Genomic DNA, 8864 nt, shown 5'->3' with positions numbered 1-8864 from the left:
TCCTCCAGTGCAACGCTATGGGCACATTAACTAAAGGGGCACTGAAGAGATGCCTAAGAGTGAAATACATCTGCGAGGCCTTTGTAGCGCCTCCATTGCAGTTCAGGGTCAGTGTCTTCGACGTTTGCCACAGAGTTGCATGGAAAGCCTAAAGTTCCTAAAGATTGGGGCCCTCGCAGGGAAAACTGGGGCTTTGTATTTGCAGTTTTGCCAGATTCACGGGGTACTTGTGCCCATAACCCCCTAGCGAATTTGGAGGGACAAAGGTATACTGTTTATGAGGATAATTTGAATGGCTTAATAGTATTGTATTTTTTAATTCTGCTTTTAATGTAATAATACGTGACGGGTGTGTGTGTTTAGTTTGTTGGAATTTTTTGTTAATTTTTACTGTTTCAAATTAGAGGTTTTACAGTTTTTTTTAAATACTGTATATTTAAGTTTTTCAAAAATGTGTTTTTTCCTCTTGGCTTCCGTCTCAGGTCCCATTTTTCTGGGAGAAAGTGGCAAAAAAATTAAATAAATAAATAAATAAGGTTTTTGAAAATCATGGTTTTGTTATTTTAATAATGCTGTACCTCGCATGGAGCCTTGAGGAAAGGCAGAAAGAAATGAAATTTATTGTTGTTGTTGTTATTGACTGCAAAGGAAGGTTAGCATGGGTTTTGTATACAGTGGGTTCAAAATGCCCACAGAAATAATCCGTTGGAGACAACGCTTTAAAAACTGCCCTGGCTCCGTGCTTGGGACTCCTGGGAATGTGGTTTATTGTGGCATCCAGAGAGCTCTCTGACAGAGAAGGATAAATATCTCCCAAAATCAATCATTTCCCAGAATTCCCTAGCAGCAGACCAGGGCCGTTTCAAGAGATCTCAAACTGGATTAGTTCAGCAGTAATGTTTGAGATCTCCACCACACTACAAATCCACATACAGCCAGCCATTTGTCTAGACCACAGTTTACTAGCCTTTTTCAAGACTACCATGGAGAACCTTGTCAAGGCCGTACTGAAATTCAAGATAACTGTAGCTGTACCCACAGCATTTCCTTCATCTCCCAGCTGGTAAGTTAAATCAAAAAATAGATAAGATTGGTCCTGTCATGTGACTTGTCTGAGATGCCATGTTGACTTGTAATGATAGCGTGACAATCTCTTGCATTCTGCCAAAATGTGATCTGGTGAGCTGGGGATTCCAAAGTAGGTTTGGTAAGGTTATGATGGCTCAGGGCACAGGCAAAGCTGTGTGTTGGATACAAACCTGGAAGCATATTTAATACGTAAGGTGAGACGTGTGTGTTGGTGTTCCTTCTAACTGTTTTAGAATCTTCTAGAAATGTGATATGCATTGTACATAAGGTGAACCATAATTCTCCGAAAACCGGGACAAAATGGAGGAACAAAAAATGTATACAAAATAGGAGGACAATTGTAAATAAAATTTAAGCCAAAAATGTAGGACATTTAAGAAAAATGAAAGGACCTTAAATGGCCCTACATTTGGGCTAAATTTATCCTACGTTGTTCTATATGTTGGTCTAAATTTTTGTCCTAAATTTTGTTCCGGTTTTGAGTAAAAGTATGGCAACCCTAATTGTAACAAGCCCCACAGAAGCAGTGAAGGAAGACTTCATTGAAAACAGTTTTATAGTTATCCATGAAGACAACGCAAATTAATTTTAATGGTGCCTTGTGTTGTTTCGCTATCTTTGTATGTCTGTGTTATCTCACATTGATTCACTGTATGCTACCCCATCCATTAGGTTGTGTTTGCCACACTATCCCAGTCAACTTTCAGACCAAGCACACTACAGAATATTGCTGGAGACCTAGAAATGCCTAAAGAGAACACTTTCTCTAGGAATTTATAGGTCCCATCCAGGGTCATTATATGGGTACTTTTCCCATGCGCCATAGGATTGTGCTGATGATCTATCAATTCCTAGAAAATGTTCACTCTAGGTCTTCCATTACAGTGGACCTCGGGATACGAATACCCAGGTTACGAAATTTTCGGATAAAAGAGAAAAAATCCCATAGGGAATTATTTGTTTTTCAGGGTTACGATTGTTTTTTCGGGGTACGAAGAAACTTTTGGTGCTTTTTTTTTCGGCTTTTTTTCGCACGGAGCGCGGCTTTTTCCCCATTAGCGCCTATGGGCAATTCGGCTTACGAAGGCTTTCGGGGTTAACAAAGCGGCCATCGTTACGAATTAATTTCGTACCCTAGGCACCACGGTACAGTTCTCTGTATGCGTTGCTGGAAGCCAGGACAAATTTTTAGCTTCCCTGTCCCAGAACAACTTAATAATGTAAAGCACCACATTCCTTGCCCGTGGAAAATCAGTAAGACAATGATACCAGGGAGCAAACATCTTCTCTCTCTGTCAAGACAACCAATAAGACATGAGACCATAAGCAACATCTTCCCCTGTCTGTGAAAACCAGTGAAGACATGAGACATGGCATCAATGCAGACAAATAGACCCTTATCCCCTCCCTGTAGGTAGACCGCTAAAGTTTTGCACAAAACAAAGGAACACATTTCATCACAGAAATCCAGAAGCGGGGAGGACCTCTGATAGACACAATTAAAATTATTTGAAGCAGCTCAGATGTTGGTGTTTGCATTCCCACTTGAGCTTATATAGGTCCTTGCTCACGTTTAAGGCTCTATAAGTTAGAAAGTGTGTAAGCCAGAGAGCTTTTTGAAGGTTTTCAACTGACTGCTTTGTGTATTTCTGTGTTTGTTACAGATTTGATTGGAATTTGCCTGTGACAGTCAACAGTGACCAATATGTTAATTTAGAGTCTGTGCGCATTCAAAGCAGGTATGTACCCTTTTCCATAATAAATATATAAGAATAATTTTTATTTATATCCCCCTTCCAATGCGATGATCAAGGCGGCTTTACAAAGACAAGAAGCAATAAAATAACGGATAAAGCAATCAAAATAGAAAAAGTTTAAAAACATCATTACTAACTCAGGTAGGAATCGGGAATCTATACAAATCACAATTCATAGGGGCAGAAAAAGACAATACCTGCTCCCGCGGGTACGAAATAATTCGTTCCGCGGCCGGCTTTCGTAACCCAAAAAAGCCTGTAAGCTGAATTGCCATAGGCGCTAAGGGGAAAAAGCCGCCGTTTCGTGCGAAAAGCGCCGAAAAGCACCAAAAAATGTTTTTCGTAACCCGAAAAACATTCGGACCCGAACAAGTATTTCCAATGGATTTTTTTTTCTTATCCCGGAAATTTCGTAACCTGGGTATTTCGTGTCCGGGTACCACTGTATATTGCACTAATCCGGGTCGAAAAACTGAGAACAGGAGCAGAGAAAAACTATTACCTAAGATGAAAAGCCAACGGGAATAGATGCGTTTTTATTGTTTACTTAAAAGAACTAAAGATCGAGACGGAGCGCTGGCAGGGAGCTTTTCCACAATGAGGGGCGGCTATAGTGAAAGCCCTCTGTGAGGTTCCTCAACCAAAGGTATTTGGGACATCTAACAAATTGGTCCCAGATTTCTAGTGGTGGAGGGGCGGTTATATATGGGAGAGACGGTCTCCAATAAGACTAGGACAGTGTGCCTGCGTTATATGCAGGCGCGTATATGTGGTCTTGAGCTTACATGCTCAAGCCGCGGTGGGGATCGCGTGGGGCACAAGGTAGTGCGTCCCATTCGATGAATGGGGTTCGCCCATGGTTGTGTGTGCGATGCAGCGCGACCGTGCCGCCACTCACAAACAAATCCTCATTCACATTGAATGGGCTCCGCATAGGCAATTCGCCTTATGTGGGGGGTCTGGAAGGATCCCCTGCGTAAGCAAAGGTTCAACTGTAGTTATGTGGTGAAGGAAACGTGGTGTTCTATTACAGTGGACCCCTTGTTTAATGCGCTGGGGTTTTTGGGTCGGCCAATCCCCCATGTATAACAAAATCCATGGATGCTCAAGGCCATTAAATAGAATGACAGAACAAAATGGGTCCCTTATATAAAATGGACATCAAGGTTTGATATTTGACAATTTATCTTTTTTTTGCACAGTTTCAACCATGTATGCTTTCATCCGTGTCTAAACACGCCCGTGTATAAGAAGAGCCTGACTGTATTCGATTCAGACCGCCATTTTTCCAAGAAATGTTATTCACAAAAGTCGCTGCTTATCTCCGTGGGCGTCTCTTCGTTTTATAAAGGTTGGATTGAAATATGGTTGCCTTTTTTATCACATCTCCCCCTAGATGGGCATAATGCCTAACGTATCAGGAGCTATTGTGATTCGGATACAGAAATATAATGCCCTGACCTAAAGTGTTATTTTCAGATGTCAGCTGGATCATTGCAGAGATTGACTGATTTTTGGCAGTGTGCTCAGGTTGGGCTAACCTCGGAAGGGTTTTCATTTGATACTATGGGTATCATGTTGTGATGGTGCAATGCACATTTTAGATAATCATTTTTCGTGGTAGCCTGAACTTGACTTCTTAACATTACTATTCAAAATGGTGATGGAGTCTCCTTGTTTAGAAGTTTTTTAACAGGCTAGATGACCATCTGTTGGAGTGCTTTGATTGTGTCGTCTCATGACAAGGGTTGGATGGATGACTCGTGTAGTATCTTGCACTCTATGATTTAACAGAACGGTATGAACTAACGTTACTGAAAAAATACAGCATTGAGTTAACATTGGGCAATTGGAATAGCTTACTTCACCCAAGTATGCTAACCAGTCATTTTTCTTAAACCTTTTCTTTAACCACAGACCCACTTTCAATAATCTGTTTTTGCCACAGACCACCAAGATTTAAAACTCTAAGTGCATCAAATCTGATTTAAAACTGCTCATCCAAGGTTTTCCATTTGGAGAGAGGGAGAAATAATACGGTCAATGACACAAAACCTTTTATTATTATTATACTTATTGGCATATGCAATACAAAATGTACATAATATTAATAATAAGCCCTGAATACTGAACCATGGCCTCGTTGCTCATTACTTGTAATTAAACGAATTCATGAGAAAGGCTGGGCTGTTCACTTCCAAAGCCTTGTGGTATTTTGGGCTTAATAGCCAACTTGTATTTTGCTGGATTCTGGCTCAGGGTCTGGCCACCAAACTTCATGATATAATCTGCACAGCGGTTTGTTGTGGTGTGGTCAGTAATAGCTTCAAATGGTACAAGGAGTTGGGACTGGGGCAGATGTATATGTAGGCATGAGAATTGGCAGAGGGATCCGAACCTCTGGAACTCGAGGCCCGCCGAGCCTCCGCTCTGTTCTGCCCTCCGGAGCCCATTTTCAGGAGGGGTTAAAACCTAATTATTCGAACAGGCCTACCCCTTGACTTTTAGCTCCTGACCGCTTCCCTTCCTCTATGCCAGCATGGCCACTCAGAGGGTGTATTTAATTTCTTTTTCGTGTAATTGGTGTTTTAGTGGAATGTTTTTTATTGTATTTGATATATGGTTTTTTAACCGCCCTGAATGTATGAAGGTCGGTATATAAATAAACGGTTATTTTATTTTAATGATTATTTTATCAGCGTGGCTTCCCATTCCTCCCATCCTGTGCACTGCTTGTTGGTGCGCTCAAGTAGGAGTTCCTGAAGACAGAACCACACATTAAAGTGCATTGCACAGGCCACACGACATTCACCATGCAAGACATTCTCAATGGGGCTGAAGGAACAGTCCACAACTGTCTGAAGTCTATAACTCATGCCAACCATGTCAGGATAACAGTTGCTTCCAACCCTTCAGTCACACACAGACATCAAAGCGGAAGGCCCCTCTGCTCTAAGGAACTGCTACTAGCTGCGCTCATCCGCCCTGGTTCCACTTTCCTGTCTGCCGCCTTTCGCCAGTTTCCCTTTGCCTCGGAGTCGTTATTTTTATTTCTTTACTCAAGGATTTACATCCTGCCTTTGTCCTCCATAATGGGATTCGTGGCTCATTAGGATATTCCTAGAGAGAACATATTAATCAAATCCATGAACAAACAAATCTGCAAATATCAAAGATGCAAATATGGAGGGATGAGTGTACATACAATTAAAAAGGTCATGATTAAAAATTGACTAGGTAGCCCTGGCGGAAGAGTGGTAGCTTTAATGCTGTTTTAAAAGCAGTCACCATTTTCAGCTGTCGCATCTCTTCCAGCAGGTGATTCCACAGGCTGAAAAAAAGATCCTCTGGGAAACCATTGCCAGTCTAGTCCTGGAACCAGTTGGAGCAAACATTTCCCAGATGAATTTAACAAGGCCAATGCGATTTTAGGCTGCATCAATAGAAGTATAGTGTCTAGATCAAGGGAAGTAATAGTGCCACTATATTCTGCTTTGGTCAGGCCCCACCTGGAATACTGTGTCCACTTCTAGGCAACACAATTCAAAAAGGATCTTGAGAAACTGGAGCCATGTGTCCAAAGGAGAGCAACTAAAATGGTGAAGGGTCTGGAAACCATGTCCTATGAGGAATGACTTAAGGAGCTGGGGATGTTTAGCTTGGAGATGAGAAGGTTAAGAGGTGATATGACAGCCCTGTTTAAATACTTGAAGGGATGTCATATTGAGAAGGGAGTAAGCTTGTTTTCTGCTGCTCCAGAGACTAGGACCTGGAGCAATGGATGCAAACTACAGGAAAAGAGATTCCACCTCAACATTAGGAGGAACTTCCTGACAGTAAGGGCTGTTTGACAGTGGAACACACTCCCTCGGAGTGTGCTGGAGTCTCCTTCCATAGAGGTCTTCAAACAGAGGCAGGATGACCATCTGTTGGGGATGCTTTGATTTGGATTTCCTGCATGGCACAGGGTTGGACTGGATGGCCCTTGCTGTCTCTTCCAAATCTATGATTCTATGATTCTTAAAATAAGGGGCTGTACAGATGGCTTGAAGCGCCGGTGTGGGGAGTGTGGCATTTGGACGACGCATGCCCCTATGCCACTTGCGCGATGGGTGGGATTATGGCGTTGATATGACGCACACCAAAAGGAGTACCAAGAAGTGCCTCAGCGGCAGCAAGAACACCTTTTTCCAGCTCCAGAAGGAGTGGCATTTGGCCGTTTTTAGAGCCGGTAAAGCACCAGATCAGTTGCAGTTGCCGCAGCCTCAATACGGCGCTCAAAGGGGCAGCAGGACACCGCTCTGTCGAGGCGGTCTATAGAGCCCCTAAGTCTCAAAGGCACTGCATGATCCCTTTGAGGTATCAATTGCCCCTGATTTGGGGGGGGGTGCATCAATTGTTTTAATATGTTTTTGTTAATTTTCTACTGTTTCAATTAGATGGTTTTAACTGTTTCTAATTTCTTTTACTGTATTTTTTATGTTTTTAAAAAACGTTTCTCTCTTGTGAGCAAAACAAAAATGGAACAAATAAACGAATAGTGTCTTTTAATCGTGTTTTGTATTTTAACATGAGGAGAGGCGGGAAAGAAATGACATTTATTGTTGTTCTTGTTGTTATTGACTGTACAAAAGAAGTTGTAGCATAGGTTTTCACAGTCTTTGGTCCTAAAATGCACTGCAGAAATAATCCAGTTTGAGACCGTTTAAACTGCCCTGGCTCAGTGCTTGGGAACCTTGGGAATTGTAGTTTATTGTGGAACCAGACCTCTTTCTAACAGAGGCGGCTAAATGTTTCACAAAACTACAGTTCCCAGAATTCCTCGCATGGAGCCAAAGCGGTCTCAAACTGTCAAAACGTTGGAAAATACCCAAAAAATTACTGCGCATGCGCCGCCACAAACAGAGCATGCGCGGGAGCAGTGTTCGCCCTCACAAAGAACAGGCCTTGAAACTACCTCCGCCGTCGGTTAACAAAAGATGGGTGCGCGGAAGGGACAAACCTGCGCAGAAAGCAAAAAAAAACGAAATCGGAGTTGCTCTTCGCCGCGGCCTTCTTCTTCCCTCTCTCGCTCCCACAAATTTACCTCTCTTCGCCTCCTCCTCAGGCAACGCGCTTCTGTTTGGCCCGGATGTTGATACGAGGAAGGCGTTACATTATAGCGCTGTTTCCCGTTTGAATCAATGGAAGGAAGGAGCAGGGGAAATCTAGATAAATATAATAATTATAGAGCGCCTCAGAGACCGAACTTCCGGATACTGTATTAAAAAAAATGGAACGACGCTATTGGCCAAATACTTAAGCAGCGCCGCTCTAGGCTGTACTGTTTCTATGGTGAAAGGAAGTACGGTGTGGATCTGAGAAAAAGGCAATACTGTAAGGGCCTTCAGGCTGAGTGACTCTACTTCTTACTATCTCTATGAGGCACTTATGACCTGTAAGGACTCCCAGTGTCAATAAACTACGAGTCCCATGATCCCTCGCCTCTGTAGTTACTGACAAAGGCTGATGGGAAATGAAGTTCCGTTTCATCTGAGTGAATCGGGGCACCGTTTTCCTTCCGTAGAGATTTTGTCAGAGTGTGAATCCAAGTGTCAATACCATTGCTTGGCTTATTGCCTTCCAAGCGACAGTAAACTACTTCTCCCATGATGCTTCACCATCTTGTTTTCTTTATTTTAATTTTTGTTCAGTGAGAGAGAAGAGCTCTCTGGCTGAGAATTCTAAATGGACCCGTGTTTGAACTGCGAATCCCAGAATGCAGCAGGAGGCAGCCAGAGCAGTTACAGTGGAAGAGCAGAGCTATAATAAGACTGCAGTGCAGTCATCTAGACCAGTGCCCCACCACAACTGTGCTCTTTTAAGGGATTTAATACGGTCTCAGACTGGATTGTTTCTGCAGTGTGTTTGGGACCTTCAAGAACTTCTCCAGTGTAACATCTGCTGGATGTTGACCATAGAGTTGCGCCGGAGGACCTAGAGGTTCCTAGAGAAGCATCCTTTCTAGGAATTTCCAGG

At 42.7% G+C, this 8864-nt stretch overlaps 1 protein-coding gene across 5 annotated transcripts in view; it reads right to left on the bottom strand.

Moving 5' to 3' along the window:
• The window catches only part of ASB3 (ankyrin repeat and SOCS box containing 3), a 112751-nt gene extending 104640 nt beyond the window's left edge, over nt 1-8111 (bottom strand). For 3 of the 5 annotated variants that reach the window (XR_006104581.1, XM_042474318.1, XM_042474361.1), the window contains exon 1: nt 7849-8111. The gene's annotated coding sequence lies outside the window, so the exon portion shown is untranslated. The remainder of the gene's footprint in view (nt 1-7848) is intronic. The other 2 variants (XM_042474328.1, XM_042474350.1) reach the window with 1 other exon arrangement.
• Nucleotides 8112-8864: the final 753 nt, after the last annotated feature.

This window comes from Sceloporus undulatus, chromosome 1 (assembly GCF_019175285.1).
Source record: "Sceloporus undulatus isolate JIND9_A2432 ecotype Alabama chromosome 1, SceUnd_v1.1, whole genome shotgun sequence".
NCBI lineage: Eukaryota > Metazoa > Chordata > Lepidosauria > Squamata > Phrynosomatidae > Sceloporus > Sceloporus undulatus.
Note: the sequence above shows the minus strand (reverse complement) of the source record. Positions and strands in the feature narration are given on the sequence as shown.